This window comes from Nicotiana tabacum, chromosome 8, assembly GCF_000715075.1.
Source record: "Nicotiana tabacum cultivar K326 chromosome 8, ASM71507v2, whole genome shotgun sequence".
Lineage (NCBI taxonomy): Eukaryota > Viridiplantae > Streptophyta > Magnoliopsida > Solanales > Solanaceae > Nicotiana > Nicotiana tabacum.
The window spans coordinates 55,178,173-55,196,168 of record NC_134087.1 but is presented as its reverse complement, the minus strand read 5'-3'; the positions used below and the strand labels follow the sequence as shown (position 1 = coordinate 55,196,168).

Below are 17,996 nucleotides of genomic sequence, written 5' to 3'. Positions count from 1 at the left end.
TTTAGGTTTAATTAGTTTTTTCAGGTTAATTAGGTTCTAGGATTTAATTTAGATATTAATTTAATTTTGAAAAAAAAGAAGAAAAAAGAATTATTTTGAAAAAAAAGAAATGGGAATTGAAAAGTTAGAAAGTTGGGTTGTCTTGTTTTAATTTTTCCAAGCCCAATGTGAATTCCCCCACGGATACCCGCTTAGCCTAGGCCCAAAACCTGCTATTTTACCCGGTCCAAGGAGCCAGTCGCCCAGGCCTTCGAGACGACGCAGTACAGAATTGGAACTACACCGTTTCAAGTTCAGTGTAGCCTCAACAAATACGGGCCCTTCATCTTGTTTCATCTAACGGCCTAAAACACTTCTCTATTCTCGTTTAAGACTATCCAAAATTCCTCAGAGACGATCAGTTCCCAAACACCCTTCACTTCATCTCCAGGAGCCCTAATCTGCCGCCCTAAAAGCTCACCATCATCGCTGGTGGCGGCGCAACCTTGCACCACCCTTACCCACCTCAAAATCACATCATAGAATCCCTGTCGTCCCCTCATGCCAAATCTATAACTCGTTCCCTTCAAATCGCCCTTAAACCCTTCGAATATGAGATCGAAGGTCGGGCACTTGAACCTTAAACTACCCAAATCCACTCAAATTTGCACCCCCACAGTCACTACGTCTCTCCAAACCCAAAACTCCAGATTATTTTCCCGAATGAACCTAGATTTTACCGAGTTTGGGATCTAGGGCTAAATCTGATTTCAAAACTAGAGTCGAGTTGAAGTCCTTTGCTCGTCAGGGTTCGAAGCTCGCCTTGATAGGGCATTCTTGTTTGAGGGAGTTCGTTAAGACGAGTTTCTCACCCTTGAAGAGCAGTTCGAGTTGGCTAGTAGATTCGCCTCTATTTTCATTTGCTGTGGTTAGTCATTTAGTTTTCTTTCTTTTCTTTTGATTGCGTTGTCCGTATTTGTCCTCTTCGATGTTCTTCTTCTGTCTTTCTTTTCTTATTCAAATGTGTTTGCATGATAGGCCTTTGGCCCATTAGATTTGTTTTAATTTCATTGAGTCAGATTGTGGCTGCTTTCTTCTTCTTCCAAACTCGTTGTGTATGGGTCTTTGTTTGGATTGGGCCTGCATTACATGCAGACGAGCCCATTAGATGAGGCCCAAAAGATTGTGGGGGAAGTTTTGGGTCTGCCAGTCATTTAATGGGTTCCAAGTTTCAGATATGGGTAAGGGTAATTATCAGTAGTTTAGAGGTAAATAGTAGCTGTTTAAGGGGTAGTTCAAGGAAATTGGGTAGGGGAATCTTTTGTAACTGCATTGGGAAGCTTCTAGGAAAGTGGGGTAAGGGATTGGCTTGCAAAAACTAATTTGAATTGGGGTCTGAACTGAAATAATGAAATTAGGGAAAGGGGTGAATGATAATTAACAAAGCTATTACTGCTGCCCTAAAAACATCTCTATAAAGTCCCATTTTTTGAATTTTTGAGGGGGATCAGACTTGTAAAGATTAGAAACGGCTGAAAACAAAAATACTGAAGGGGTTTGAATAATCAGAAGAAAATACAAAGACAAATCACAAAATTATTGTTACATTGAAGTTTTTTCAGTAATTCTTGGTGGTTTTCAAATTTTGAAGTAATTTCTAATGCCTTCTGGGCTCGAAATGGTTTAAGGAAGTGGGATTGGTTGTTGTTGATCTGTTGATTTGCACTACTACACTGCTGTTGATTCCTCATCTTCTCTTGCTTTAATTTCTGTCCCCAGGTACTTCTCAGACCCCCATGAATGTATGAAATGTGAGCTTGAAGCCATGCAATCGACTGGAAGCCCAAGATGCACATTAGTCTCCTGACATTGAATATTAAATGTATTTTCTTAAAAGTTCTATATTAATTTAGTGCTTCTACTGTCCATTACGTTCATTGATGTCATTAAGATTTACTATGAATTCATTTATAGTTTCATGTTGGATGGCTTGCAAGAAGAACACCTTTTGTCGGGGTTTATTTAAATACATTTGGTTTAAAAGCTGCTCCATGCTTAGTATAATATGTATTCCTTCATGTTGCTACTTTGCAAATTTGGCTTAAGCTATGTTTTCTCCATCCATCAACTTGTTATTTTAGTTCTTAAAGAATTGAAGTGTGTTTGACATCTGGTGGAAATTTTGGTATGTGTCTTTGGTTAAAAACAAGCTTTCTTGGTTGAATATGTGGAAGTTTCATTATAAGTTAAAGTCAAATTACATATGGAGTCACAAACCTCTTAATTCTTCCGCTGAGTGAATTTTAACTTTACTCCTGAAAGTTATGTTGTGATCAGTTAGTCTAGGACATTTGACCATGTTCTTTGTTTATGGACTTGACAGTAGTTTAGCATGATTTGAGGTCTTAATGTTTCCTTAGATTGATGTGATGAGATTGTTAAGTTAATTTTGCAACTTAATGCTGAATTTTGAAAGTTAGTGTTGGCAAATGTACTTAAATACTGGATGTTGAATTATGAGGTTCATGTTTGAGCAAATGTAGTGGGCTCGTTGCTGGCCCAAATCCTTTTATATGATTGAAGGTGCCTAGTGTTATCAAACACAGGCTTATAACTGGTAAGGGCAATTTGAACATTAATTTAGAGTAACCCAACTTTTGGACCTCTTTTTAGTCAGTTAAGCATTTCCCTTCACAATTAGAAATCGAGGTGTGCCACTGGTGAATCTTCCATGGCCCTCGCCAACTTGAAAACGCGTAGTTGCTTTAGGCGCGTAATTTTAAATTAACTTCCTTAAACTCGGGTGTGCATTTCATGTGACCCAAATCCAAATCTCAACATCGTTAGATAAAATATGTTGCGGATCGCGGGTGCATTTCATGTGGCGTAGTCCAAGACGTGTTTTAAATAGCATTGAATCTTCTTAAAAATGATCAAAAGCGGTTAATAAATCAAAATCTACCATAGGTTAAAATACGTGTTAAAATCAGATAAATAAGTCGATTATAACAGTTGAGCGACCGTGCTAGAACCACGGAACTCGGGAATGCCTAACACCTTCTCCCGGGTTAACAAAATTCCTTACCCGGATTTCTGTGTTTGTGGACTGTAATACAGAGTCAATCGTTCCTCAATTCGGGATTTAAAATCAGTGACTTGGGATACCATAAATTATCCCAAGTGGCGACTCTGAATAATAAAAAATGATCCCATTTTGATTGTCACTTTAAGTTGAAAATAACTCCCTTATGTACCTCCCTTTCGGGGGGTGTAGAAAAAAGGAGGTGTAACAACTCTTTGTTTACGTATCTAAGCATGCAAAATTAGTATGTTTACTTGAATCAACTTTTGAGTTAGCCTGGGATTACTTTGCTGAAAATCTGCCCTGTTTGCATTGTCTCGGCAACCTATTTGCACGACTTTGAGTGTAAAATTCTACACTAGTTGGCTTGCAGTAGCTCTGCTTTACTTGTTACTTTATGTATTTATCTGAGTTCTGTTTGGTTTTGCAATTGTTAATCAGCCAAAGGAAATCAGCGGGGTGAGTTTGTTTTGATAGGTTCATTGTTGAGTAGAAGTTTTCAATGAGTTTTATTCTGTCAATTTGGGGTATATCTGATGCGTCTAAATCATGTTGTCGTTCAATGGCCCTCCTGTGTTAATCAATTCATTGGATAGTCCCATTTGTTTTCCTTGGAATGGTTTGGCACATGTTTGTAATATCCAGGGGGAAATTTGAGCTATGTGCTTATTTGATTCTGATGTGCTGCTGCATACTCATGTAGTACTAGTACTATCATGGGTTTGAAACTTGAGTAATCTTGCAAAAACATGAATTTCAATTAGTTTTTTTGCATCCTTTTTAACATAGAGATACTTACAGTTATCATCATAATTCTAGGGATGTAAAAAGGCACTAGCTATGTTGTAGTTTGTGATTAGATTTCGTAATTGTATGATTAATTATTGATTGTCTGTCTTCGTGTAATTAACATTTTTTCCTTCTCCCTAAGCCTCTGCATATAATCTGCTCTAAATCCTCATGTTGCTCACGCTAGTATAAGATAATAACGTAAATGAATTCATTTCTTTTGATATTAAGTGGTTGAAATCCATAGTTGGTTGTTTAGTTAAACTATGTTCCTTTCTTATAATCAAAGCATCACCTCTCCTTTTATTCTTGGCTAGCGCTCTAATGGTTATTCACTATCTGCATATTTCCCACACTATGTGCTTCTTCTTTCTTGGCTCACATCTTTTCCTTTTCACAAATTCACATTACCTCTCCTACAACAATCTTCCATAAACACATGGCCCTCATTTAATTAATTTTAATCCTTAGAATTCGAGGCGTGCCATTTAGCGAATTTTTCATGGCCCTCGCAAAGTTGCAAATGCGTAGTTGCTTTAGGCGCGTAATTTAAAATTACCTTCCTAAACTCGGGTGTTCATTTCATGTGACCCAAATCCAAATCTTAACAACGTTAAATAAAACGTGTCGCGGACTGCAGGTGCATTTCATGTGACGTAGTCCAAAGACATGTTTTAGATGACGTTGAAATCTTCCTTAAATAATTATTAAAAGCGGTTTAAAGTTAAAATGCACATAAGCTTAAAAGTATTTTAAAATCAGATAATTAGGCCAATAATAACAGTTGAGCAACCGTGCTAGAACCACAGAACTCGGAAATGCCTAATACCTTCTCCCGGATTAATAGAATTCCTTACCCGAATTTCTGTGTTCGCGGACTGTAATACAGAGTCAATCTTTTCCTCAATTCGGGATTTGAACCGGTGACTTGGGACACCATAAATCATCCCAAGTGGCGACTCTGATCTTGAAATAAATAATCCCGTTTCGATTGTCATTTTAAGTTGAAAAAAACTCCCTTATACCCTTCCGGGGGTATAGAAAAAAGGAGGTGTGACAACTCTGGCGACTCTGCTGGGGAGAAGAACCCAGAATCTCTGGTTCAGGGTTCAAGAATTCGAGCTTAGAATAATTGTTATATTTTGGCTTTATTTATTATCTGGTTTTATTCACATGTTTGGGCCTAATGTGCTAAATGTTGCTTTTTACCGCTTTGATATTGTTGAACTGTATATAATTGTTGCGAAATCCTCCTCTCTCTGAGTCTTCTAAATCATCTGGGAAGTGTGCACTTCATGTGACTTCTCTTCTATTAGAGTCATATTCCAACTTTAGAACGAGGTTCGGACAAGTTGCAAAGCCGGTGAAGCTTCTGTAATCCCGATACGCTGCCCCCCTCGGCCCGAGCTGTCCACTCGGGTAAGTAAGGTTTAGAACAAATAAACCCAGGTTTTTAATCCTAGAATAACATAGCCTCATGCCAGATCCCTAGTAGGAACGTTTGTTACATCACGTGCATTTGACTTTGGGGACTCAACATAGGGGTTGGGTCCGTCTAGGACAGGTGTACTCAAAATAACAGACCATCTTGATGCATCCTACGTGTTACATGTTGCATTTCTTCAAGGGTAAAAGGCTCATTTGGCGGACCAATGATAGTTGAGGGCAAATGAAAAAGAAAAAAAAAAAGAGGGTGAAGTGTGAAAATAAAGCAAGTAGGGCTCAATTATATTTTCTTTCACATTTTTGTTAAGAAAAAAATGAAAAATTCAAAAAAAAAATTGCACTTTTTCATCATTTTCTGAAAAACAAATAATCAAAAAGGGGAAAATAAAATCCAAAATGATGATTACATGTTTCATCATTTTTTTTCAAAACAAAAAACAAAATATATTTTTTCTTCTCTGAATTAGTTGTTATTTTTATTTCTCGCCCGTATCCAATTTGCCCGAACTACGCATACACGATTCTCGTCTTTCAGAGTGTGATACACAGACAACCCACATAGGGTCCGGTCTTCCTAGTGAGTTAGGTTCTTGGCTTCGCGGGCTCTTAGCCAAATCTTGCATTTTTAGCCACTTTTAGCCACATAGGTTAATTTTAGAAAAATAGTCACAATCATGTCTTGAAGGTGTCCAACGGGAAGGGTTGTTGTCTCACACAGCGTTCTAGGTCTTTAACTTTATTTGGTCTTAATTTTTTTCATACAGGTATGAATTTACTTACCGGAGTTTGGGTAAAAATTTGGAATGTATTAAAAAATCAAGAATTGCTGTCAAAGCAGTGATGCGAGTGGGGTTGGAGAAAATTCAAAGTTCAAGTGAATTGAAGAGTTTAAAAAGAAAGGGTATTTAGGCTTTGATGTGGTGACAGAAAAGGAACTAAAGGAAAATTGATTCTTGGGGTTAAGGAAAACAAAGTTAGTTTGCACAATTGGACCAGTTTGTTGTTCTTTGGATGAGTTGGAGAAGTTAGCTTTAGGAGGTATGAATGTGGCTAGGCTAAATGTGTCATAACTTAAGGGAGTGGCATCAAGATGTGATTAGGAAAATTAAGATGTTGAATCAAGAAAAGGTTATGGTGTATCGGTCATGATTGATACATAGGGGAATCAAATACAAGTAGTTGATCATGGCTCTTCATCTTCTGTTAAAGCAGAGGAGGATTCAATCTGGTACTTTACTACTGAGAAGTTTGAAGGTTCTCGTCCATTTACAATTCAGGCAAATTATGAAGGTTTTTCTGAAGGTTGTCAATCCTGGTGATGAAATTGTCGTAGATGGAGGAATGGCTACTTTTGAAGTTATAGAGAGAGTCGGGAATGACTTGCGCTGCAAGTGCACAGACCCCGGTCTGCTTCTGCCTAGAGCTAAGTTGAGTTTTGGAGAGATGGCAAGCTTTTAGGAACAGATTATGACCTCCCCACTCTATCAACAAAGGATTGGTCAGATATTGTGTTTGGAATATCTGAAGATATCGATTTTATTGCCGTTTCATTTGTAAAGGATGCTGATGCGATCAAGCATATGAAGGACTACCTCGCAACTAAATCCTCCAAGGCCATAAAAGTGTTGGCAAAGATAGAGAGTTTACAGTCTCTCCAAAGGTTGGAAGAGATCGTTGAGGCTTCTGATGGGATTATGATAGCAAGGGGAGAACTTGGAGTTGAGATTCCACTTGAACAAAGTCCATCTGTTCAGGAAGATATTACTTATGTTTGCAGGAAGCTCAACAAGCCCGTTATTGTCACCTCTCAACTTCTGGAGTCAATGGTTGAATTCCCAACTCCAACACGAGCAGAGGTTGCAGATGTTTCTGAAGCGGTTCGACAGTATGCTGATGCATTGATGTTATCTGGTGAGTCAGCCATTGGATCATATGGAATGAAAGCTCTTTCTGTCTTGCGTACAACTAGCACCCGAATGGAACAATCATGTCGTGAAGAGAACAAGCAAACTTTATTGCATCAACGTAAACTTGAAGTATCTTTGCCAGATCAAATTGCTGAGCAAATTTGCAATTGTGCAGTGGAAATGGCTGACAACCTAGGGGTGGATGCTATATTTGTGTACACAAGGCACGGGAAGATGGCGTCTACAGACGCCCTAGGACCATCCAGTCAAGATCGCTCATTCAGGAGTTGCTTAAGTAGATTTTTCTTTTTATGTTTTGAGTATGTTTTTCTTTTTATGTCTTCTTTTACCTTCTAGTTTTGTACAGTAATATCGAGTCTTTTGTTATTGTACTTTCTATTTTGTATTTGAAAAAAAGTGTGTTATAACTCAAAAATCCAAAAAAGAGATATTTTGCGTTTTTACATTTCCGTTAGAGTTTTCTTTAGAAATACTACTCCTAGAAATTAAAAAAAAATTGAGGTGGTTTTTTTAGAAAATTAATATCTAGAACTCAAAAAATCAAAAATTGCTTTTATATTTCCTTTATGATACTAGGACTAAAAAACTCAAAAAAATGGGATTTTTCTCTTTTGATGTCTCTTTACAAGTTTTTTTAAGGTATTAATTCCAAAAGCCAAAAAGATTTTCCTTTGAGGTTATTCTTTCGGAAATTAAAAAAAACAACAAAAATATATTCTTTTTATTTTCACTAGAACTTTAGGACATTATGCATAGAAGAAAAAAAATACAAAATAGTTTATTTCTTTCATTTCTCGTTGCGAAGTTTTTCTTCAGAGTATTAAATGAAAATTCAAAATATGTTTGGGTACATTCTTTAGATTTCCTTCCTAAAAAAAAAGTCAAAAAATATTTTTCTCTTCTAGGATTTTTCCTTAATAGAGTATTTGTTTCAAAAAGAAAAGAAAAAAGAAAAAAATCCGTTAAGCTTGAGTTTAGAATAGGTTATAGAACATTAAGTCTAGAAAACACAAAAAAAAAAGATTTGTTTCTTTTATTTCTCTTTTCTCGTCAAGGTAGTCATTAAGGTAAAAAGAAAAAGAAAAAAAAAGGAAAAGGAATGTTAGTTTGTTTGCTTTATTTCCGATCTTCCAAAACTACGCAAAGATCTGATTCATGCAGCGTCATGATACGTAGGCAACCTACATAGGGTTCGATCAAATCATTGTTTTTATTATTAAAAGAAAAGGAAAATAAAAGGATGAAGCTATGGGATGCGAGAAATGAGGGGAAAGAAAAGAGTGATAATTAGAATAAAAAGAGGAAGGAAAATGAGCAAGCAAGTGCTAGAAAAGAAAAGAAAAGAGAGGTTGAAATGAACAAATTGGGATGATGTCAACTGACCTTTGTACTCTCGAAGTCATTCTAGAACCGATAACTGTGGCTAGGTGCATTGCACATAAAGCGAAATTATCTTATGTTAAATGCCATAACGCTAATGTGATGGCCTCATTTTGTTATATTCATAGCAGAAAGGTGGTTGGTTTGTGATTTTTAAAGTGGTAACTCCTCTCTACAACATAAAGTCAAAAGGCAATGGCAGACAACAACATGATTGAGTTGGTTGATATCGGTGCCCGAAAACATTTGGTTGAACAAGACACTGGGTTGGCTGATGAGGTAAGGATGTTAAGACAACACATTACAGACATGTATCATGCTTGGATGACTGGGAAGGTACCACCCCCACCACCACCTAGCTTCCTAGATGCTACCCTTACCCAAACTCCGGTCATAGTGCCAGATGATCCCCCATACTCTCCAGATCCACCCGCTTATCACAGCTTTCCAACCACCCTAGTAGCTCCATCACTCGTCCTCCAGTTACCTTTCCCCAAAATTGCCCTCCTGTCATAGCCACTATCCCCGACAATGAATACCCACTCAAAGCTCATAATGCCCAATATTACCCCTCAGAGGTTGCCCACAAGGTTTTCAACTCATACAAGCAGAGCCCAGGGGATGAGCCTCATGTTGAAAATGAAAAGTTCACAGGAAGAGAAGGGCGAGATGAGATACCCAGGAAGCTGAAAGGCATAGAACAATCCTTAAAGAACAAGCAAGGAATGGGAGACCAGGGTAACGTGGCCTACAAAGAATTGTCTGTGTCCCCTGACGTTCGCCTGCCCGCGGGGTTTAAAGCGCCAAAATTTAACTTGTACGATGGGTGTGGAGATCCGGTAGCCCACCTGAGGGTTTACTGTAGTGAAATGAGAAGTGTTGGAGAGAAAGATGACTTGTTGATGGCATATTTCAGTAAGAGCTTGACTGGGGAAGCTTTGGAATGGCATAATCGTCAAGATGTCGGTAAGTGGCATACATTGGGCGACATGGCTAAAGATTTTGTTCGATACTTTCAATACAGATCGGGTGTTACCCCAGACCGCTCCTCCCTATCTAAAATGGAAAAGAAGCCAGAGGAAAGCTTTAGGGAGTTTGGGCTCAGGTGGAGGGAGCAAGCTATTCGAGTCAGCCCCACGATTGGTGAAGAAGAAATGGTTGAGCTTTTCCTACAAGCTCAGGGGCCCACCTACTTCAGTTATTTGATTCTGACCTTGGGTAAACCTTTCAATGATATGGTAAAAATAGGGGAGATAGTAGAAGAGGGAATCAAGTCAGGCAAAATCATGAGTTATTCGACATTGAAAGATACTACGGAAGACATTCAGAATATCCCATGGAGAAAGGGAAATAGAAAAGATGATCCGCTGGGCATTCCTGCTCAACGCTTTCAGCCTCGACATTGACCCCATGGATATCATTGTGCACCAGATGATCCTCCCTAATGCTACTTCTCTCCACAGAACCCCCAAAGTCATGCATCACTTTCCCAGTACCCTATCCACAATGCACCACCATATGCTCCACACCCACGAGGCCCGCAATAGCCCGCACCACTTCCCCAAATGTCTTACCCTCCCCCTCAAGCATATCAGCCACCTGCTTGCAAAAGGTTCCAACCGAGGCCAGAATACAAACTGAAAAGACTACTGAAAAAAGAAAAGGCTTTCACCCCTATTGAAGAATCATATGCCAGTTTGTTCCAAAGGTTGATACAATTGGACATGTTGAAGCCGATTCAGATAAAAATGCCAAACTTTCTGCCAAAGAAGTTTGATTTTTCTAAAAGGTGCGCATATTGCTCCATGCCCCGGGTCACATTACAGAAAAATGTTGGCACCTGAAAAAAGCAATTCAGAAGCTTATTGATTTAGGTGACATTGTCGTGCAAAATCCAGATACAGCAGACACTAGCCAAAGTCCATCGTCTGTTCATAATGAGACGCATATGGTGGGTATGACTTATTTTGAAAAGGAATATGAGAATTCTTCTGAGATCCTCGGAGGTCCACATGCTACGAATCTTTCAGCGCTATCAGAGATTGATCTTAAGAATGAGCCGGCAAAAGGGACCCAAACGCAATTTGCTAAACTCAATGTGATGAAGACTTATGAAGGTCTTAGTAATGTTGATGCGGAACTTAGTGGCTAAGATGTTGAGCTTGGTGATTGGAAAGATGCTCCTTTCTTGGCTAGACAGGGAGGAGTCTTGGTGGTTTATTTTGTTGTCATTTCTGTTGTCCAGTTTATTTCAGGGTTGTAATCCGGATATTGTCTTGTGACTCAAACCCTTATTTTGCCTGGTTTGTTTAGTCGTAGTAACTCGTTTAATGCTGTCTAGGTTTGTTCCAGGGTTGTAACCCAAGTTTAGTGCTTGTTTTGTTGTTCAAACCCCTTCACCATTTGTCTAATGCAATTTTCTATTTTTTGTTATTTCTAGTCATTTCTATTTAGTTTTATTCTCCTTTTATAGTTCTTTTCATGCTAGTTCTGGTGACGTGACATGCACGCATTAATTCTAGGTCTGATCTTAAAAGTTAGTTTAATCACGAAGTAATGAAACAATTTTGAAGATGATTGGGGCATTTGAAGGAAATAAGTACATAATTTTGAGATCATTTGAAGCCCAAACTGTGTGAAACTGGGGCAGATAATTTTGAGAGCATTTGAAGCCTGAACTGTGTGAAACTGAGGGCAGATAATTTTGAAGTTAATAGGATGGCAAGAATTTGTTAAAGGAAAGTGCATCCCGGACGATTTGAAGCAAGCAATTTTGAGTTCAAGTGCATCTCAAGTTGCAAAAACTTTTGGTTCTTCGGTCATCCAGAGGTGTATATTCCCATTCTGCCTGGATCCAAAAGTAGTTAAGTCACCTTCAGGCTTTCTTATTCCAGGAAAGTATGTAGTTGCAAAAATAAAAATAGTAGTTCTAAAATGTTGGCCCTATTAGTTGTTGTGGGTCACGAGCATCTAACTTGTTTTGAATTTCTCTAAAGGAAGTTTTCTCCGAATTGACGGAGGATATCCATTGTGAAAAGATAATCACCCAACGAGGGTTTTCTACTTGACAAGGCACTAAAGGAAAGTGGAAGGCATATTAGTGATATCAACGCTGAAGCCGCAAAAGAAATATTGTGCATGATCTTCAATTTTCATTTTAAGTTGCATTTGTTGTACTTGGCATTCTTAGGGATTGGGAGGCCCTCTTTCAGCTACCCAAATACTTATACCATTTGATACCCTCTTGAGCCTGTACTAGTTTCTTTGACCTCCCCTCTTTTGGAATCAAGTTAGAGTCATAAAAAAAGAAGAAAAAAGAAGTTTATGTCTCAATAGGTTTATTTGAAAAAGTTCATACCAAAATGAAAATTCAAAAAAAAAATAGATATAAAAGGGGAAAAGAAAGAAAAAAGAAAAATAACAACAACAAAACGTATCTTTGTGAACTACGTTTGACCTGATTCTTGTCACCACAAGATACGTAGGCAGTCTCATGGTTCGGTCGCACCAAATAAAATATTTCATGATCCCACGAAGTCAAGAGTGTGCGAAAATTCCATCTCAAAAAGAAAAGAATCAAATTCCCTTGCTTTAGAAATTGGGGCAAAGTTTTTAGAATGGATTCCAAAAGTTGTAAATAAATAACCTTGTTGTCATAGTTACTTTGAGCCTTTATGATATCCTTTCTTTCTAATCCTGTCCAAAAACCACATTACAATCCAAAAAAGCCCTCCCAAATAATCTTTGAGAATGCTGAGTTTAGACATGCCAAGAGTATATGCTATTTTTTTTACCACGGTTAATGCCTTGTCATCTGCAGAATCAGAGTAGAATAAGAAGAAAAGAACAAAATGAGAGAGTCTTATTGGTGAAAACCTTCACAGGCACCATGAGGCGATGATGAGTTGAGAGAAAAAACAAGATGAGAGAGGCTTGATGGTGAAAACCCTTCGGGCACTACAAGTCGAATAAGGATTGTGAATCAAGACTGGATAATCGGAGCATTGAAGCCCAATTTCACGGTGAAAAGGCACAACAAGAGTTGAACATCAGACTTGCTTGACAGATTAGGCCACTTAATCCACAGGTGCATGTCATGGTCATTAGAGTTGGTATCCACATCTGATAGGTTTCTACTTTGTAGTTTTCTTAGTAGGAATCATCTCTTTCCATTGTCCTTTACTCTGTTCCTTTTGTCTTGTTTACTTCCTCTTTCTGAGTCTGTTTGGTCAAAACAAGTGAGAAATGACTTCAAAATTTGCCACCAGCTTTCCAATGGCACAAAACAGGATCTGGCTAGCATATCAAAGTGGCAAAGAACAACAAACGCACTGAGTTGGTAACAATCAACATGCTTTGGGATCCATGTGAAATACAAAGGTTTGGTATATATCAATTCATGAACAATGCAACAGATGGAGGGTGTTAGATGAACGGATCAAAGGTATTTTCTGTGATAATATTGACAAGGAAAGTGGTTAACCAGTGACAAGCAAGGTCTTCCAAACAAAAATCAAAGTTATCATGGCAAGTGATGGAGCAATAGACCTCACGGCTAAGGCCAGTGGTTTAAGTCAAGAAGGAACAACATACGCACTGAGTGGGTGGCAATTGACGTGCTTTGGGATTCGTGTGAGACACAAAGGTTTGGTAAATGCTAGTTCATGAGCAATGCAACAAATAGAGGGTATTAGGTCTGAACGGAGAAGAGGTATTTTCTGTGATAAGGGTGACAGAGAAAGTGGTTAGTCAGTAAACAAGCAAGGTCTTCGAGTGGAAATCAAAGTTATCATGGGAAGTGAAGGAGCAATCGCCCTCAAAGCCAAGGCCACAAACCAACCACCATATTTTTAAACTGACAAAATTTTTCTTTGATTTGAAACAGGGGCAAAAAATTTTGTTTGTTTCGGAGAAATCCTCCGTAAGGAAAAGCAAGCACCAGACAGGTTTGACCGTAAATTCTCAGGACCCTCCTGGAAAATGGGACCTAGTTTAAAATTCAAAACAATCATGAGTATCAAAATCTAGCATAAATGTACCACAAAGGAATATAAGTTGGCTTCAAAATTTGCATGCTTGAGATAGGATTCAATTAGGAGTTTTCGGGACCCTTCTTAATAATGGGACTTAGCTCTAAAATTTCTATTAGATAACAAGATTTAGCGGAAGTCAACCTTTAGAAGATATAATTTAGATTTAAAACCGTCATTTAACTAGGAGTTTTCAGGAACCTCCTAGATAATGGGATCTAGCTTTCAAATTCTTAGTGATATTTGGTAACCTGATTCAGTTAACACTCACAGATGTGCCCAGCTACCAAACTGGGGCAAAAAATTTTCTTTGTTTTGTCTATTTTGTTGAAGTCAGGCACCCATCAGGAGAGCAAGGGAGAACAATGCCAGTTTTAAGGATAGGAAGCAATTCAAGCATCGGTAGTAAGGAGCCCACTTGGAGAACAAAGCAATTCAAGCGTTGATAATCAGAAGCCCGCCTGGAGAACAAAACAATTCAAGCGTCGGTAATTAGGAGCCCACCTGGAGAATAAAACAATTCAAGTGTCGGTAATCAGGAGCCCACCTGGAGAACAAAGCAGATCAAGCGTCGGTAATCAGGAGCCCACATGGAAAACAAAGCAGATCAAGCGTCGATAATCAGGAGCCCGCCTGGAGAACAAAGCAGATCAAGCGTCGGTAATCAGGAGCCTACCTAGAGAACAAGGTAGATCAAGTGTCGGTAATCAGGAGCCCACTTGGAGAACAAAGCAGATCAAGCGTCGGTAATCAGGATCCCACCTGGAGAACAAAGCAAATCAAGCGTCGGTAATTAGGAGCCCACCTGGAGAACAAAGCAGCAATGTTCAAAGGAAGACGGTTCAAGTTCAGCAATCAGGCGCCTACTTGAAGAAAAGGGAAAGTATCTCAGATTACAATTCAAGTCGGCAACAAAGGAGTTTCACCTGGAGAGTACGAGACAACAGAGCAACATGAACTGCAAGATCAAGTTTGAAGATATAGATATGATTCTTGTAATGCATAGATCATAATTTAGTCTAGCTTCTTTTATTTTGTCATGGTGTAATAAGGAGTTCAGTAAGCAGTAGCAGCAGCAGCAATATTGAAATCACAGCTTCATGGTAGTCTCAGCTACCGAAACTTTCCGAACTACACTGACCTGATTTCTTTATAGCCAAGGATATGTAGACAAACTCGGAAGCAGGGTGCGGTCAAATCTTTCAAAAATGTTTCCCATGGAGTATTCAAACGGGCAAAAATCGCTCGTATCCGCTCACTTTATCTTTGCACGAAAACTCTTCGTATTTCCAAGCAAAGAGGGGCAGCTGTGAGCACGTGATTTTTGCCCTATATGAATTATTCCCATAAATTCAAACAAAATAATTTTTTCCCAATGTTTGCAATTTCGTGGATTTTTGTAGCATTTTTTGTTGATTGCCTGCATTTGTCTATGCACGTTTATTTTATTTAATTCATGAAAAATACAAAAAATATATTGCATTTGCATTTAGGATTTAATTTGCATCTTTAAATTAATTAGTAATTTAGTTGTGTTACAAAAATAAAAAAATCACAAAAATAACCCATTTTTGCACTTAGCTTCGAATCTTGTAGTTTTCTTTAATTTGATAATTAATTAGTTGTTGTAAATATTATTTTGAGTAATTAATCTAATTTTGTGGGATAATTTGGTTTGGGATTTAATTTAGGTTTTATTTTTAATTTTTAATTTTGAAAAGAAAAGAAAACTTGAAATTGAAAAAGAGAAAAAGGTTTTGAAACAAGAGAATTTGAATTTTGGGCTTATCAATTGAATTTCCCCCAGGCCCAAACAATTTTCCCCTGAGACCCACCCAACCCGCCTGGCTGACCCGGCCCGCCCCACTCGCCCAAAATATAATCAGACAATGCGACGAGCCCTAAATCCCAAGCGCAGAAACGGGCGTTACTGTTCTTCTTCTCCAACAAGCCTAAATTCGTCCCTAAATCATCCAAATCCATGGTGAGTGAATCCAGTCTCCAACCATGTGTTCCCTCCTTCTCTCCTCTTACCATTTCTAACGGTTCTTACACCAAAGATTCCCCCTCCTCTCACTCGCTCGAATTTGAGATATAGCACGCGATTGGAAGGTTCTGAGAAATATTCGTTGGATGAGTGTGAGGCGTTGGATTGATTTCACTCAATCCGAGCCCCACATTCATCAGGGGTTTGTTTTCAAAAAGGGACCTCATCCGATTTTGAGGGCGGAGATTTTTGGGAGTAAAAATTTGGAAGGGAAAGGTTTAAGGATTTTCTGGAGCTTCTCATTTTCTCTTCTCTGAAAAATTTCTTCTAAAAGTTTCTCTAAAAGGTTCAAAGAGTGAGATACATATATATTTTAATTTCTGAATCTGGCTTTTGAAGTTCCAAAGAGATAAAATGAATTGAGGTCATTCGATTGGTGGTGAGATTCAAGTTTGTCGACTTCGATTTTCTACTGCTGTCCTACTGCTTCGCTACTGAACCTCTCTAGGATCTTGGAATCCAAAAGTGTATTTGTTGCTTCTTCCTGTAACTATTATAAAGGGAATTTGCAATTTCAGGTTCGATTTCCTCTTTTATGTGACCCTATTCTTTAAGTATTCCTGAGCTATAAGATCCTATCTAGAATGGTTTGTTGTGTTCTGCGATCGAACTTCATGAAGAAGATGAGCTTGGGTTCATCATTTAGTCCCGATTCGTATTCGAAAATGATTTTTGACGTGTTATTCTCGCTGATGAATCTCTTCTCAATGGTATGATGTACTTGAGTATATTCAGTCAGTAAAAGTTGATTTAGAGTGGTCTTTCTCTATGCTTATATGCTTTAATTGTTATTATGGTGTCGAGTTTTCATTTGAGTCAAGATTTCGTCGTTTTCAAATGAACAATTGTGTTCAGCTTTGAGATTGTATGGATTCTTGAAGGGTGTCACATTACTCTTAGTTTAGGTCGACTGGTTCTCCTAATGTTTGCAAAGTTGTCCTGTTATAGTTGGTTAGTCTGTTAGCGTAAAGCTGCTCTTGTCTGTTAAAACTGGGAAGTTGAATCATAGGTTTGCTTGATTTTGAACATCATAGTATGAGTATGAAAATCGAAGTTGTGATGGGATCATTTTCTATTGGAGTTGCTCTCATGAAAAGAATGATTTGTTCATTACTTGCTTAGCTATTTCAATTTACCACCTTGAGGCATGTTGAAATCCATCTTATTTGCTTAAGGTGAAGTCTATTGGGCACCTTAACTAGCTGGACTATTGTTAGCAAAGTGCGAAGGCATCGTGTAACTGCTTGCCGTTGTCATGAATATTTCTGTTTGTCTGGTTTGAGTTTGAACTTTAAATAAATGTTGAGAATGTCGCTCGAAGTTTTCTGACCTTAACCTAAAAATGCCGATAATGTTAAATAATGCTCATGACTCTTTGTTCACATATCTAAGCATGAAAAATTAGTATGTTTACTTGAATCAACTTTTGAGTTAGCCTGGGATTACTTTGCTGAAAATCTGCCCTGTTTGCACTATCTCGGCAACCTATTTGCACGACTTTGAGTGTAAAATTCTGCACTGGTTGGCTTGCAGCAGCTCTGCTTTACTTGTTACTTTATGTGTTTATCTAAGTTCTGTTTGGTTTTGCATTGTTAATCAGCCAAAGGAAATCAGCGGGGTGAGTTTGTTTTGATAGGTTCATTGTTGAGTAGAAGTTTTCAGTGAGTTTTATTCTATCAATTTGGGGTATATCTGATGCGTCTAAATCATGTTGTCGTTCAATGTCCCTCATGTGTTAATCAATTCATTGGATAGTCCCATTTTTTTCCCTGGAATGGTTTGGCACATGTTTGTAATATCCGGAGGGGAATTTGAGCTATGTGCTTATTTGATTCTGATGTGCTGCTGCATACTCATGTAGTATTGGTACTATCGTGGGTTTGAAACTTGAGTAATCTTGCAAAAAACATGGATTTCAATGGGGGGGTTTTGTATCCTTTTTAACATAGAGATACTTACAGTTATCATCATAATTCTAGGGATGTAAAAAGGCACTAGCTATGTTGTAGTTTGTGATTAGATTTGGTAATTGTATGATTAATTATTGATTGTCCGTCTTCGTGTAATTAATATTTTTTCCTTCTCCCTAAGCCTCTGCATATAATCTGCTCTAAATCCTCATGTTCCTCACGTTGGTATTAGATAATAACGTAAATGAATTCATTTCTTTTGATATTAAGTGGTTGAAATCCATAGTTGATTGTTTAGTTAAACTATGTTCCTTTCTTATAATCAAAGCAACACCTCTCCTTTTATTCTTGGCTAGCGCTCTAATGGTTATTCACTATCTGCATATTTCCCACACTATGTGCTTC

At 38.1% G+C, this 17,996-nt stretch overlaps 1 pseudogene; it reads left to right on the top strand.

Annotated features, from left to right (window-relative positions):
• LOC107792340 (pyruvate kinase isozyme A, chloroplastic-like) overlaps positions 1 to 10,010 on the top strand; it is a 35,928-nt pseudogene extending 25,918 nt beyond the window's left edge.
• The last annotated feature ends 7,986 nt before the right edge of the window (positions 10,011 to 17,996 follow it).